The following is a 17,529-nucleotide window of genomic DNA, read 5'->3' as shown; positions in this document are numbered from 1 at the left end:
TACCAAGGAACATGTTTTGACAACATTCCACTGAACCTTGAAAAACTACTCAACCACACTGTATACTGTATCTGATGCGAAATCATGGCATTCTTTAAAGGGTGCAAAGGCCGCCTGTAAAGCATGGTGGTGCATTCTTAAACAACAGATAAGAGTCTTGTAGGCTGCCCAGCTGGAGAAATGCAGTGGGTTGGGGCAGGGTGATGGTTTGTAAAAGTATGCTAAAGCCACTATACAGATTCATTGCTGGAAGTCTTTTAAAATCCGCCCGCAAAATCCTTCTAGCAAATGCGCTTGCAGAGTGTTGTTTATTTGACTTATTCATTGTTATCTTTTGTTTTAAATATTGCGGTTGCCAGAAGGTTTAGTGTCTCATATCTTATATCAACAATGGTTTGGTACACTACTACTAACCTGCAGTTTAGTGCCACATACACATATAACATATACAATTGTCAATCTGCATTGGAATAGTGTTTAGTTTGTTTCTTGCTAAGCAATATTTCCTAGTTTCATTTATGTAAATGTATAGTGCTTACATTTTCACATTCACAAGGTATGAAAATGTAACACAAAATATGTACATTTCAGAAACCGTAAGCCTTATAATGTTGAGCCGTCTGGAAGAGGGTCCGTCTGTTCCCGTCTACAATGGAGATCTAGGGGTGATCTAGATTTGGGCCCTGACCAAAGCCTGGTCAGAGGCTTTTGTGCTGGTTCTGGACAACGGGCAATCCGACGGAGGGACGCGTGTGTCAAATTTGAAGTCTGTGGGGTTTTCGAGTTACGTGGATTACAGATGTAGGTACATACACATGCGTACATAGAGTTTATAGATAGATGACGTCATCAACATGATATTATGTCATCATTGTCTAAAACTCATTTCATCCAACCACCAATGTTGCCCCTTTCATTAGTTATACTAATTTCATAGACATTCTCCTTTATGTCAGTGATGAAGGCCTCCTGGTCCAAAACACTGTTTACAATAGGCGCTTACCCTAGCAACAGTGATGATGTCAGTCGATAGATTCGTATTCTGTTGATTAGCACCATGTGTGAGTGAGCGTGGCACACAATACAGTCCTCTACAAATCCCACTCATCCATGCAGTCTTCTTAGAGCAAGCTGAATGCCTCTTCAACTCACGAAAAACTAAAAAGACGGGAATTCGACATGAGGTATAGATAGTCGGTTGTAGTCTGACGTAAATATGGCCCATATGGGTATTTTAGATTGCATCAATAAACAAATCATCCTGGCTGTTTCACTCATATGGATATGAAGAATCAACTAGAGAAAACATTAATGTTAATGCTGCCGAATTAGTTACATTTTCGCTAGAAACAGACTATCATGACTGACTGACTTAAACGATACAGAGACACCGACCCAAGAATATCGCCAAGACAGTTTGTGTATTTTTTAACCACAATTCTTATACGAGACGATGTTAAGATGACCCCATGTTATTCTCCAATAGAGAAAAGCTTCAGTGAAGCGTGAACCAGGGGATGAGTGACTGGCGGCAGGACTTCGGTGCTCTATTACCTATGTCCCCAGTATTATTTTAGTGTTTATGTCCATGGTGTGTGTGATCCTGTGTCCATGGTTTAATGTTGGGAATGGGTTACTTGTCACACCAAAGCACCTTACTTGTCTGAACTTCACACTCTTCACACTGAACTTCACACAAAACTGATTCTGGTGGGAAGTCATGCACCATTGGCTTCAGCAAGTGGGGTTTATCAAATGATTACAGAGAGCATTCAAAGAAAAAGGGGGGGGGGGGGGGGGGGAGATTGAAAAACAAAAAAACTAAACAGAAATGACATCTGTGTCTCTGTACAGCGTCAATATATTTATCAGAGACATCAGCTAGATACAGTCAGTGGAAGAATAACAACTGTGTCAGATGGAAGCTCTGCATTTACAGATGCAAGCGATAGCTACTAGCCTACAGGACAGAACAAAATACCACACACTAGGGCATGGGAGTCCAAGGCGAAGGCCTCTCCTGTGTTTTTGCCTTTTAAAGCAAGGCATTTCAGTGAAAACCTGCGCGCTGTCAAACTTGGATACTTTCCATGCGGAACACTAGAGAGACCCCGGCCTGCCTCGCCTCAGAGTATGAGTCATGGGAGGCCCGACCTTACATTAATCTGATACCACGGGCCAAGTTATTTTTAAAAGAAAATAGAAGGAACAATGCAGGAGAAATGGACAACTTTCGTTTTTTTCAACCAAGGTTCATGTTTTAGGTTGTTATTAGTGAAAGTAAAAGATGAGTCTTATTTATTTTTTCATTTACTGCTTTCTTTCATTTTAGGGATTTTAGCTCTTTTTGACAGGGGGGCGGGGGCATTCGAGCATGGGGCTAAATATGTATTTTTTTACAACATTTTATGGTGATTTATTTTTGTATTATTTACTATAGTCCTAATAAACCCCAGGGAATTACATCTGGCCACAGCAGATCAGAGGATCTACTGAATGTGAAGGTAGCCTACGGGGGGAAGGCTTATACTGTGTGTATAGGCTCAATATGTCAGTTTGACACATTCAATAGATCCCGTGATCTTTTGTGGTCAGATGCAATTTCTTGGGGTTTATTAGGACTATAGTAAATAAAATAAAAAATAATCGCCATAATATTTTGTAAAAAAATACATATTTAGCCCCATGCTCGAATGCCCCCGCCCCCCTGTCAAAAACTGCTAAAATCCCCAAAACAAAAGAAAGCAGCAAATGAAAGAAAATGAACACTCACCTTTTAGTTTCTCTAATAACAACCTAAAACATGAACCTTGGTTGAAAAAAAACTAAAGTTGTCCTTTAAATACCTAGCTGTATGACATAAACATGTTGTGCCCTTATGAAAGCCATGTCAACAGCTGGATACTGTGTGTGGTTACTGCAGAGCAGTGGAAGGTAGATCAAGACAATTAAGGGTAATTTATTTAAGCGACAGTGTTTCGAACTGAAAATAGATGATCCACAAGTTCACACAAAGCATTCCAGAACGACATGTAGACTATATTATACATGTCATATTATTTAATATTAGTTTTATTATTATGATTAAAGATCTGCTATTTTCGGTGTATGTTACGATACAAAGTATAACTTGTGCTTTATACAGGGTGGGCAAGGTCTTTCAACAAGAGACGCTGTCACAAAAGGAGAAAGGACAAGGTGACGTTCAGACTTGTACCATTAGGCTTTATGGTTCCATACTGGGAAATTAATCTTATCATATGCCATAAATACAGCTGGCGTGTATGAATAGAGCCAATGACATTGCACAAGGTCATGAATAATATTGTGTTTCTTTGCAGGGGGTGGGTGGGAACTAAGTGGGAACTGTTTTTCTGTGACATGCTGATTGCACAAGATATCAAGGTGTAGCCTCTGACATGGATCTTGGTTGCGAGGCATACAAGCCTCCAGTGTTAATTTTGACAGGAAATTCTTTTCAATAATACACCATTTAGTTTTAGTGCTATTTAGTCATCTGAAATGGTTTTCTTAGCCAATCTTAGTCGACTAAATATCAAAATCTTGGTCTCGGTTTTCTTTCTACATTTATATCCAATGGCCAATTTGAACCCATTTTTCAACCGGTGCCAACAGCTTAGGCAATTGGCAAATCTCCCTCTGCCAACCTGGCTGGGGAGAGCCCGAACTGAGCTCATGCTTCCTTCAATGCATGAGGAGAGTGAGTTTCCCCTGTAGGACATAGCGCGTGGAAGGAAGAACAAGTTATTCCAACCTGTTCTTTTCTCCTCCATCAGGAGCTCCGGATGACCAGGGGGAGGCAGTATAAAGACCTGGATTACGGCATGATTTTTGTGAGAGTGGGGACACGGAGAGAACATATAAACTCCACACAGACCCTTTCACCAACTCCGCCTGGGTATACTGTAGGTGATGCGGAGGAGAGAGAATGCCCCCAGCGTCCCCGGCAGGAATCGAAGACATTCTACCTTCTGTGAGGCGGCAGTGCTACCGACACCGTGGCACGGGCACCGTGCCCACAAAATCTTAGTCTTTTAATAGTTGTTCTTAGTCAACAAAATGAACACTGGTAACCGCAAATGAAAAGCTCTTTGAAATTCTATAACATGCAGACAGGTGGCATGCATCCTGTGACATGTCACGGCAAAGTAATAAGACTGCTGCATGACTGTATCCACAATTCCACACTTCCTCTGCCTTTTGTTCCATGTCAGCAGAATCTACATGCTTAATCATCAGAGGAGGGGGTTGTAGGCCTGCAGTGACGCACCACCATTACTAATAATATACAGTGATGAGTGCCCGTCAATAACACTAAGTCTGTTTACTCTCTGGTGGGAAGACACAAAGACTGATCCATGTTCTTAGAAACCCAAAGCAAAGAACAAACTCTGTAATACCATGAGCAGTACAAAACAAATACACATTAACAACATACCGGTATTATTATTATAACTTTTACTTAATTTAATTAAATGACAAATCACAGATTGGAGACATTTAGCCATATGAGATGAGGAAGTGATGCTAATGAAGCCATTCTATTCCGGCTCTGAACCCGGTCAAATTGAATTTACCACTGAGCTAATAGAGCCCATCTGCTTGGCTGCTATGGAGAGAAATTGTGTCCAACCTAGACACATGATCAAAATGTCTCAATAGAAGAGCTGGGAGAGCAAATACAACAACCACCCCAATTGTTATATTGTTTGAACATACCGGTACTCTACCATACAAATTGGACAACATAACATTTTATTCACTAAAGCAGAGCTTTAAATATAATGTTTGGTTGTTTTTTTATTTAACCTGCAGAATGGGGGGTTGTCAAAACAGCCTGACAAACGACATTATTTATACAGTACATCTCTTTTAGGAAGGCCATAACCCTATTGCACCAGCCAATTCACACATAACACAAGCCCCACCCGCACAAAATCCAATAAGAGACACGCACAAGTCAAAGTTCAACTGCTGAAGATCCATTCGGGGTGTACAGTATTATCAACAGAAGTGCACGGTGTATTTGTTGGCACCGCTAAACTGTTTGTTATGTTTTCTACACTCTTATCTGATGTGCCACTTGGGTCAAAGCGTGGCCCGGTCCAGCCTCTCAAAGAGTGTCCGGTGTTTACATGACCATGTGACCATGCCTTTCCCCTGTCCATCCTGTTCCACTCGTCAATCTTTTCCAGCTGGGGTCCACGCTCGCTCCACTCTGCTCCCACCTTTTTCCTCCCTGGAGGCCTGCCCCCCTCTATCTTTCAGTCCGACTGTCACAGAGTCACTCTGCCTATGTCTAGCGCTTCGCAGCATTACATCCTCCACAGCATCAGGCATTGCGTCACCCCCAAGACCTCCCTGGTCCTCAAATGTCAAAACAAGCCTGCCTGACAGGTTCCCCCAGGGTGACCTCTCAGGGACTGACCGCCTGGCTGTTGATATTATAATTGTTCCCATGGCAACAACTAACAAGGCGACGCACTGATTCACAAAGACTTTTACATGCTGCCCTTTTTCACCCCTCCACGTCACCATCATCACCATGTAATGGTCATCCTCTCACAGGAGTTCAGACCAACCCAAAGTTTTTAATGAATACTTCATCCCCAAAATAATCCAAAAACAAAGAAACAAGAGTTGAGTTGAGTCTGTTTTTAAAAACACAGATAAATCTGTTAACAAACCCAAAACAACACTCACAATGTAAGCACAACACGACACGTGCCTTCATCCACTCCAATCCTCAGTATTTCAGAAACATTGTTTTTTTCCTGAAATAATTGTTTAAAACACTTCTCTCATGGACTGAATATAGTTTGTGCATGAGACAGTTTATAGTACACATATGTTTTTTCTTTTTCAGCTTAAAAGCTATGTTTAAGGCAATAGAAAAAATTAAGTCTAGCTGTTTTGGGATTCTTCATTCACCATAAAGGTATGCGATACAAATTAAAAAGGAATTCCACACACCCAGTTAGTCGTTTACAAGCCGGTGCGTAGGTGACAAGCAGTAGGTGTGAGATGAATCCGGACAGATTATAGCTGCAGGCGTACCCTGTTACTTGCACGTTCAAGAGAAGTTTTATTAATGTAACAACTTTTTGGTCATGTAGACCAGACCTTCCTCAGGTTTAGTGATACAAATGAAAAGTCTGTTCGTTTTCAATCCATCATGGCCATGGGTAATGATAGGGTAAATGATTCATTGTTGAATCATTGCGGGGTGAAGTTTCCTTTAACACTCTGCCACATTCACCTGCACCACAAAAGGAGCTCCTATAGGACAATCATGACAGGTATGCAGTTTCACTTATAGTAGGCCTCTCTGTGCCTCTCTGCTAGCTAGAGATGGAAGAGCGTTCCTCCTACATGACCTCACGTCTCTGCTAATGCAATTTTAATGAAAGATTGCGATTTGCCTCTTTGGCAGCATCAGTAAATGTGATTAGCGGGGAGCGGCAGCTAGCCAGAGCAAATATAGCAGTGCGCTCTGAGATATGCCTGCAAAAGAGACAAAAATAATTTCACATTGACGAAAGTACTGTTGATTTGTTGGTTGGTTGGTAAATTGACATCGACGGGAGGAAATCCAGTGGTCATGATGGACTATAACAGCCCTCTTGCCACTGCCACTGCTTAAAGGTGCTGTATAAGTGATAGTGTTTGGTTAAAACAAAAGGGTCTTTGTTAAAAAGGTTAAAGCTCTTTAATGCAATAGTAATCATTGCTAGTGTTTACAGGAGGTCTCCCTGTCTCTCCAGCTCTTTAGCAAACACAAAACATACATTTTCAAGGGGTTGCCAATTTAATCCAATCTCGAGTTCTTCTCTCTCCAGTTTGGATGAAATTGGTGTTGTTTACTAAAGAACGGGAGATACGGTAAGACACTTGTTAAAACACTAATTATGCTAATGACTTGTATAGAATCAAAACCACAGGGTGCCTTGGAGATATGGCATCTTTAGGTATTTTTTTATTGATATCAAACCATTTTATAAAAATCATAATTTTTTGTCCTTTTCTTCTTCAGCGAGCTCTTTGTGTTTTTCGCATAAGCACTGCCGTTCACTTCTTTGTTTACGGCCCGACTAAAAAGGCTCATAACTCGATCTCCATGGTTTTGATCAAAAGGGCAATGTTCGGTCTTCATTTCTGACTTCAGGAAGCATCTCGTTTGGAATATAAACACTTCTAGAGAGACTTTAGATGCGACAGCGTGAAGTAGTATTATGGAAGAATATACCTTGTGGTTTTGGGGGAAATGGAAGGTGGGGCTTTTCAAAGTAAAATCTGCCTCATATGCTGGCACTCTAGCGCCATTATTTTGAAGAATTCCCCAGCAAAAACGTGTTAATGAACAGTCTAAAATGAATTATATAGCAATTATTAGTTACATAATATAGAGCTATTTAACACTTATTTTACCAAAAGAAACAACACTTATGGCTCGTACACACTGCACGATATTTGCTCCGATTATGCTGTCGGGGAGCATTTTTGGCGCTCGCCGACAAAACTCCCGATCTGACGCAAGATCGGGCTTTGATCGGAGAGTTTTTGCTCGCTGTGTGTGAAAGGCGATAAAAGCGCAGATAAAAGCACTCGCTGACGCCTTCCCGAGCGTTTCTGAATATCTATCTAGCAGGTTATTGTCTCCACCAGGCCGAAGGCATGTGGGGAGAGTATGTTTTGCACTCCGTCCGTCCGTGTGTCCGTCCGTCCGTGTGTGTGTCCGTCCGTGTGTCCGTGTGTCCGTGAGCAGCTAATCTCGGCCACCGTTAACCCGGTCGATGCCAAATTTTGCACACACACTCCCTGGATGCCAACGATGAACCTCTGCCCCAAACTTTCCACAACGGCCTGTTATAGCGCCACCTGGAGGCCGCTTTGTGCAAAACAAGTTTTTGCACAGTACACCTACAGATTTTGTCCAAACAACACGCAAATTGGTACACAGTCTCTCTAGAGCCATTCAACGAAACCGGTCTTTCAGATTTCTCAGACTCCATCCTGATTGGTTAAGATTGGCTTCCAAAGGAGTGCTCAGTTTCAAACAAAATGCTGCAAATCATGAACACATCGCGTGATTTCCCTGAAATTGTGCACCCACATTCCCACTAGGCCCAGGACGAAATGCCACATGAACAATTTCAACTCAGACTCAAGGTGGCGCTATAACTGGCCGAAAAGAGTTTTTACCTCTAACTGCACGGATCTGTGGATAACTTTGTATGCCAACTCCCTAGAGGCCAAGGAAAAACCTTTGCCTGGAATTTTTCACATCTGCTCTTTATAGCGCCACCAGGAGGCCGACATATGTAAAACACATTTTCTATTATTACTCCTTCAGATTTTATCCAAATTTCACGCAAATCGGTATACACTATCTCCATAGTCATGTGATCAACACGGAGCGGCACCATTTCCCATCTTCCATCCTGATTGGCTAAGATTGGCTTCCAAAGCTCACACGATTCGTGCATTTCGAAAAAAGGCCACAAATCACAAACACAGTGTGCAATTTCCGTTAAATTATACACGCACATTTTCACTAGGCCGAGGACGACATGCCACAATTTTTTCCTCAAAATCAGCCTCACGGTGGCGATATAACAGGCCAATTCCTGTTTTTAGCTATAACTGCATCGATCTGTATACAACTTATGTATGCACACATGGAAAAACATTGTACCTGCATCCCTCGAACACGAACCTCCGGCCAAAATCTTCCTCAACGGCCTGTTATAGCGCCACCATGAGGCCACAACCTGACCTGCCCTGGTGGAGACCTGTGCAGATTGGCACTTTGTCTAGTTATATTTGACTCTGTGGCCGACTGGATATCATACAGTGTGAACTGGGTTGCGACTGTGCGCACAGAGAAGGCCTGAATTACAGCCAATGAGAGCACAGGACAGCTGTGCTCACAGCACTGCTGCACTGCTGATGAATTGAACAATGTGGACCCTGTTGTAAACAAGTGTAATGCTTAATTGGGTCGTCCACTCACAGTTGACAGTCTTTGTATTGAGTTTGTGCTTAAAATGTACTGTAAATTCTACAAACTGTTAATAAAGATTTCAATCAATCAATCAATCCGTCTGTCAACTGCATCGATAGTTGATCAGATTATAACATATATAACCTTTATTCCGTCGGTAAATCCCTGTGTCGTACATATTGGTAGCTATATTAGCCCAATATTGCCTGACACTAGAAGACTCCACAAGGTGAAACTGAACATTACAAACGCACACTGCACAGCTGCTCCCATTAATTGACTGTCATCAAGCTCCTTGGAGGTGTGGCTATGTGTAGCGTCATATACTGTACTACTTATCTGTGTTGCCTAATGCTATCATAATTGTTTTGTGTTTGATGTGATGCCTTGGAAAACATTCAGACTCTAAATGTGTAATTGCATAGTTGATCTAACTCATGGGTCATGGTTTACCTTGTTTGAGTAGATTGGTCCAATTACTAATCATTGTGGGTGGGGTCTCACCTGGTATATAAGGGAGGCTTGTGGAAATGTTTGGGGGGGGAATCAGTTTAGCTTGACTAACAAAGGAGACAACTCCAGGGGAGAGCTGCCAGGGCCAGGAAGGCATAGCCTGTTTTCAGTTTCTTAAGTTCTTGGTTTGTTGTTTTTCCTTAGTTGAGTGGTCAAGTGTTTTCTTACTTTCGGTTATTTGAAAGTGTATTGTCAGTCTTATTTCGGGAAGTATTATTTTTGCCTGCACAGTCAAATCCAGCATGGGTTGGTCACTTTGTGTTTTGAGGTAAATAAAATACCCAAAAAGATCTACATTCTTGGACTGTCGATTCTTGGAGCCTTGGCCGTTCGGGCAACTTTACATGTGGTGGCAGCGGAAAAAGAAGAAAAGACAGTCCAGGATGCCTACAAAGCAACATCACCAGCAGCAGAAAGCCATACTCTTGGAGGAAGAGGGTGCCACAGGGGGAGCTGTCGAGGAAGGCTTCCAACCCATGGTGGACACAGCCACTTCCCAAGAGGCAAGCTTTGCCAACCACATCAAGCTGGTGGAGCCGGTTCATCAGTTCCAGAGGGACAATGGTACAGAGAAGGTGAAGGAGAGGCAGCAGTTCAGTGGCCTCAACCTCCGGATGGCCCAGCTCCAGGGGACATGGAGGCACAGGGGGCACAGCCAATGCACCTACTGGGGAAGCAGTGTCTACTACTGGTTCACTTGTGGGGTGAGAACTTTGGTGGTCTTCTTTCGAGGACGCCACAGGGGGCGTCATCTGAAGGGGGGGGAAATGTCACGGGGCAACCCGTGCCCTATAGACACTAGAAGACTCCACAAGGTGAAACTGAACATTGCAAACGCACACTGCACAGCTGCTCCCATTAATTGACTGTCATCAAGCTCCTTGGAGGTGTGGCTATGTGTAGCGTCATATACTGTACTACTTATCGGTGTTGCCTAATGCTATCATAATTGTTTTGTGTTTGATGTGATGCCTTGGAAAACATTCAGACTCTAAATGTGTAATTGTATAGTTGGTCTAACTCATGGGTCATGGTTTACCTTGTTTGAGTAGATTGGTCCAATTACTAATCATTGTGGGTGGGGTCTCACCTGGTATATAAGGGAGGCTTGTGGAAATGTTTGGGGGGGGAATCAGTTTAGCTTGAGACTAACAAAGGAGACAACTCCAGGGGAGAGCTGCCAGGGCCAGGAAGGCATAGCCTGTTTTCAGTTTCTTAAGTTCTTGGTTTGTTGTTTTTCCTTAGTTGAGTGGTCAAGTGTTTTCTTACTTTCGGTTATTTGAAAGTGTATTGTCAGTCTTATTTCGGGAAGTATTATTTTTGCCTGCACAGTCAAATCCAGCATGGGTTGGTCACTTTGTGTTTTGAGGTAAATAAAATAACAAAAAAGATCTACATTCTTGGACTGTCGATTCTTGGAGCCTTGGCCGTTCGGGCAACTTTACATTGCCGTTACGCATTGATCTCCACCCCCTCGCCGTGTTGTGGGGCAAACTGAACCAAATTGTCATTCACGCTTTGCGTTTGTAAAATTACTCATTTGCCGACTGAAGATTGAACGGAAAACTAATGGAAAGACGAGGCTTGCTCAACATACGTACAAGCTATTAGGAAGAGAGCTTTATCTCCACAAAATCGGGGATATTATGAACACACACACACAGAATGGAAAGACGATTTTGACAGCTACTGCCCCACGTTCAAGGCTACAACTGACGCGCAGCGCAGTAGACTACCTTATTGAAGGAACAAACTATTATAGGCCAACATGTAATTGCTGAGCGAAAACATCTGCAGAAAAGTTTTTAACTGTTAAATCTGTTCATCGAAAATAGCTGATCTGCAAGCTCACTAGGTTGTAGATGGATTACAATTATACTAATAGTGATATATAAATATATAAATAATATTAGAAAAATCATGACCCAATTAAAATAGAACCCTCAGCTTATATAAATGTGTATGTGGCTTAATTAAATCACCAGTGCTTGGCTGTTATGCATCCACCGTTCTGTGCTCCGTCAGCCGTGCACATTTGCTTGATACTTGATTGTTTGATAGAAAGTCCAGACAATAAAATCATTCCTTGACTCGTTCTGTTATGGCACAAGTATGAACCGAGCAAATCTGCACCATTAAAGTAGTGTAACAGCATGGAAAAGTCACTGTCACATTTACAAGCTCGTCATGTCACACTAGCAAAGTGATTGATCTGTGTCTCTCCTAGGGTCCTACTTGCCCCACAATAAGGATGCGGGCTGGAAGCGACAAATGTTTAAGCCCCTTCTGGGATATTTTGCTGGGCCCTAGCGCACGTAGGCTACGCTACGCTATCACAAACATTTCACCCTGTATGTGTGTAGCATAGACTATTCCTGTGTGTGTGCACGCAGAGAGAGAGGGGCGTCCTGTGTCGGTCTCACGCTTGAATCACGGCATCCTGTAGGTACGTGGTGCGATGTCAAATTGAATTGGAATAAAAAACAAATTATGTAGCCTCAGTAGCCTATATGTATCGGGTCTGGATCGCATCTTGGTGAACTCTTGCAGTGTGTTATCCCTAGTCGGCGGCCAATCATTTAGTGTGACTGTGAAAGCCAAAAACAAAAACAAAAAGACTCCTGTAGTGTGAAATACATAAACGATCTGATGACTCGCTGACAACTTTAAAACTCCTACAGTGGGGCCATTACCGGTACACTATCTTTTAGCTGTACAGTTCTAATCTAGTTCTAGTGTATACACTTTAAATGGCAAACCTATTTGTAGTATCTCACAAGATTAAAGATTTAAGTGTGATAAGAAAAGAACCGATGGACAAAGTAACCAAGGTCATTCCCCATTAATGAGATTTCAGCTCTGAACAGATCAGATTTTCTGATAGGGTAGGGACCGGACCGCGGCAAGTTGATAATGTAATCCCTGAAAACAGACTTACAACCATTTTGATTTTGTAAAAAGGGGGAAGGATATGCACATCCCCAAAGTTTCTTTAAAAACGGCGCTGGACCCCCAAAGAAATCTAGTCAAGAAAAGGGGATGTTTTATGTATTATTTTAAGTATAACCAAACATCAACGTTGTGAAATGTTGCAGTTTGGTTGAAATAATTTAAATAGATGGAGGGCAGCTATTAGACATTCCCATTTTCTTTACAACCGTTTTTCCCATTTTCTTTACAACCATTTTGTATCATACATCAAATCTACACAGATTCCCTTTGACATTTACGGTGTATAGTTTTTTAAGTACAAGTAAGACGCGCAAACGCGGGAAGCGAACGCAGCTCGTAAATGGCAATAACAATTAGAATAAATTACATACTTTTTTAAGGTTTTCTTTTTAAACTTCACTTTTTTGTGTTTTTTTAAGATTTTATTTTTAAGTTAAGTTTTTTGAAGTTTAAGTGTTTTTAAAGTTTTTTTTTGAAGTTAAGTTTTTTTGTGTTTTTTTAAGTTTTTAAGATTTTATTTTTAAGTTAAGTTTTTTGAAGTTAAGTGTTTTTAAAGTTTTTTTGAAGTTAAGTTTTTTCTTTTTCATTTTAAGTTAAGTTTTTTTTAAGTTAAGTTGTGTGTGTGTGTGTGTGTGTGTGTGTGTGTGTGTGTGTGTGTGTGTGTGTGTGTGTGTGTGTGTGTGTGTGTGTGTGTGTGTGTGTGTGTGTGTGTGTGTGTGTGTGTGTGTGTGTGCGCGCGTGCGTGTGTTTTGTGTGATACAGCTGCGCCCTCTGGTGGCGGGCGGGTGGTGTAACAGCGGGACACACACAGACATTCAGCCCTTGCTGTCATAGTTAGTGCTCACTGCATTCGCAATCACTGCGTTCGCAAAAATAGAGTCCTGCTTTTGAACTTTTAGTATTGTACCTGTAATACCAATTATGTCCATTGTAAAGAAACTTGTTGGGGGGGGGGCGGGTGTTGTTTAACAAGGGTTCTGACAGGACAGTGATTGCTCTGGAGGAGGAAGCTCCCAGAAACAGGAGCGTAGTGTTGTCACTCTTCTAGTGGGCACTTCCGTGTCACAGCTCTCCGGCCCCAGGGTCCTGCATTGAACATTTCCTCCCAGAACCAAGGACTTTCCATTGCGGGACATCCTCCCAGGCAGAGGGAGTGGAATGAGAGACTGAGAGGCCGAACATGGCCTGGGACTTGGAGATTTGGAACAGTATGAGGGAGGTGGAAGGTCCATCTGACAATACAAAACATGAGATCATCCCAGGGTCAAAAAATGAAAGAAACTGAGGGGCGTTTCTCTATTCTCTTGCTATAGTTTGTTAATAATGTGTAGCCTGGCCCTTTATTGAAGTTTGAGGGCATACACTTTGGATTACTGAAGATGAGTGAAGTAAAGTCTAGTGCAGCAGATCATATTGACCATGTGTTGAGCACACAAGGAACAAATTCACTTAGGAACAACAATGAAGAATCAGACTATGTTCGTAGCATACTGTAAAAAATATGGACAAAGCGTTCCCCGGGTCTAACATGAACGTAAAATGAAGCCTGAAATTCCTTGCACTCTAATGCACTGTAAGTCGCCATCTTTCTTGATCCGTTCTGGTCCAGCTGGCCATTGGCTGGCCCAGACAACGAGGCGGGACTTCCCCCCTTCTTCTCCGTTGGTTTTTATTTTGACTCGAGTGGGTGGGGGATCCCGATCATAGACTGTAACGGTAGCCACGCCCCTCAGAACATACGCGACTTTATGGTCATTTATTTTATAAATGGGACCATCATTTTCCAAAAAGAATATTATGACATTAGAAATGAGACTTTAAACTAGTGACTGGAAGCAGAAAGTATTCATGACCATGTTTATTAAGGTAATACAGTCTAGGTGAAGTTGGGCCCAAATACATGGGCCTCTATGGAGCTATGGGGCTTTTTGGGTCCAGTCCAGTGCCACAACAGGCCATTATATGAACTTTCAGGAAGTCCCGATTTCAAAAGAGGCTTCACGAAATATCTGGCTGACTGCCCCCCTGGTTCGTAGTAATGCTCATACGAGTGCTTTAGGATCTAATCTGAAGTATGCCCATTTCATGAATGAAGCCCATTGTTTCTGTAATGCTTGCAAATGTAGTTATTTCAACAACTGGAAGGGATGAGGGGCTTTATATAGCAACAATGTACAATGTAGTCTGCAGTCAGGGTGTAGCCAGGGCTCAGGGCACAGCTAGGGCATAAGATCAACCTTGACCTTCTATTGACAAGCCATAGCAGCGGGTTAGTGAGGCAGAACCAACAACATACTAGAACTCTTATCCAACTTTAATCCATTAACTGCCACGGTCAACTAACTATACAGGTGTTTATTACAGAAAGGCAACCTGCCAACCTGATGTGTAGCATAACCACAGTCAGAGATAGACTGCTACTGTATGGATGGGATGTTTATTAAAGAAAGGAAACCTGGTATTTTCTACAATAGCTTAGAAAATAACAGACAATCTGCATCTGTAGAGTTGAGGGGAAAAAAATGAAATGCATAACTAGAAGAAGAAGAAGAATGGCAATGGCATACTTCTTTTTTTGGGATAGTCTATTGATTCAAATATGCTTTGCACAAAACATTCTTCCATAAAGCTGATGGGCACCATCCGATGTAGTTAATAAAATTACCTTACCTTACCTTACCTAGTGGTGAACATTATACTGCTAAGCTTTGTCCCGAATCAAAGTTGGTCATCAAAAACACTGAGAAGATAATGATCAAATATCTATCTAGCATCTGCAGCATGTCAAAGACGCGTCAAAGACAGGTCTTCCTCGCAACTACACAGACCAGAGAAAAAACTACAGTAAACTAAAAAAGACTAAACTGCAGAGCCATTTTCTTTGATCTCTCTTGACAACAGAGTAGACAGAGACAGCAACTTGGTTAGGCAAGGTTGTTACACTTGTGCCCAGTAATGAGGGCTTAGCTGTGACTGGACTCCACCCTGGGAGTGTGAGTGAACAAGGCTGTTACCTGTTACTTTATATAACTTACCCTCTGTGTGGTAGCTACACCTGAGAGTGGGTAGACTGAGCACACAGTGTCTATTGAAATCGTCAAACGGCTTTTCACTGTGCTTTAAGAAAGCTTATGAGTACAACTACTGTGTCATACTGTAAGCCTTGTTGCAGCCCTGCCACGTCTAATATTCAATATGGGTTAGTCATTCATTAATCCTAAAATTACTATCCGAAATGCAAACCTGTGTTTAGTGTGTCTTATCAGAGCTGATAAGTAGTTGGTCCAATGAGAAAAATAATAATAATTTTGAAGTGTCTGAAGAATGGCTGGTTGACCGCAGTGAAGTGGGTCACAGGGTATAGACTTACACCAGCATGGTCTGCACAATGCACACATTTTGTACAGTCAGACCTATATGGATGTGAAATGAATACCAGAGGTCAATTTTGTACCATGAGCTGCAGGTTAGTACAGGTTATATGGATAAGGCCCCAAAACACCTGCAGAACATCACAGCCAATACACGTTACATGGAGCCAAAGAAATTATTCTAAAACTGTCCACTGACTTCTGAAGAACAATCAAACTACGCACCTGCTGTATATGGTGGATAAAGTGGCATACACTTTTCTGAATAATCTTTATTTCAGTCAAGAAGACTTCACAGACTGCTACTGTGCCTGCCTGTGTCTATTATGTACAGTACCAGAAATTCATAGTAAAGTAATGGTAGGTGAATAGGACTTCACCAGCATCACATAATATCCAACAGGGAAAGGCTGGTTCATCTGCTTCAGAGCCCTGATGAAGACACAGTACAGCATATTGTATTGGATTATGGATGTATCATGTACCTATGTTTTTATTTTATTTTATAGGATGTTGTGTACTGTTGTTGTCTCCACCAGGCCGAAGGCATGGGGGGGAGAGTATGTTTTGCACTCCGTCCGTCCGTCCGTCCGTCCGTCCGTCCGTCCGTCCGTCCGTCCGTGTGTGTGTCCGACTGTCCGTCCGTCCGTGTGTTTGTGTGTGTGTGTGTCCGTGAGCAGCTAATCTCGGCCACCGTTAACCCGGTCGATGCCAAATTTTGCACACACACTCCCTGGATGCCAACGATGAACCTCTGCCCCAAACTTTCCGGAACGGCCTGTTATAGCGCCACCAGGAGGCCGCTTTGTGCAAAACAAGTTTTTGCACAGTACACCTACAGATTTTGTCCAAACATCACGCAAATTGGTACACAGTCTCTCTAGAGCCATTCAACGAAACCGGTCTTTCAGATTTCTCAGACTCCATCCTGATTTACTTTTGTTGCCCTTTTATCCAACCACCAGATGAAGGCAAGCTGCAATGTCCTACATTCCTATCCTGGTGGAGACCTGTGCCCAGAAGGGCACTTTTTCTAGTTTTGTCTGTTTTTGTATGCCTTTTATTTTTCAACTTTTACTGATCTTGTATTTAAGGTTTGTTTGTCTTGTTTTCTGTTTCTGTTTTTTCTTTGGGGTGAAAATTCAATGTGTTTACTCTTTTATGTCATACTTGTGGGGTTTATTTAAGAGAAGCTGTTAATGTTACTTATTCTTTTTCAAACTCAATATTTCAATAATGCTTCTGTGAAAAAAACCAATAAACAAAGTTATAAAAAAAAAGACACAGTACAGCAGGGGTCGAAAATATTCGTTCCGTAATGTTAACAGAATAAAGGCTGTGTGAACTGGTGCTCCAGTCCTTCCTATAGTACAGTATTAGCAGTATACTGTTGATATAATTGTTTATGCTAGAACATCCGACCAAAGTCCAGCATTACAGTCAGCAATGCCACTTAAGAATCAAAATCAATCAGAATCAGCGTTATTGTCACATCACAGATTTGCAGAAGCAAAACAAAGTGGGTGAAACAGACTGCAATCTCAGCTCTTGCTAGACAGTTATCATTTCAACAACAGACACCGGAAGGGTTGTGAGCCACAAGCATGCCACAGCAGTGTTCACCTCAACCTACATTGCTGCAGGCAATATACATTATACTCAAGGGAA

General features: G+C 42.1%; 1 protein-coding gene across 3 annotated transcripts in view; it reads right to left on the bottom strand.

Annotated features, from left to right (window-relative positions):
• Positions 1 to 17,529, bottom strand: part of arhgap10 (Rho GTPase activating protein 10) — an 89,152-nt gene that overhangs the window by 70,745 nt on the left and 878 nt on the right. The window lies entirely within an intron of this gene.

Source organism: Protomyctophum parallelum, assembly GCF_964188405.1.
Source record: "Protomyctophum parallelum genome assembly, chromosome: 5".
Taxonomy (NCBI): Eukaryota; Metazoa; Chordata; class Actinopteri; order Myctophiformes; family Myctophidae; genus Protomyctophum; species Protomyctophum parallelum.
Note: the sequence above shows the minus strand (reverse complement) of the source record. Positions and strands in the feature narration are given on the sequence as shown.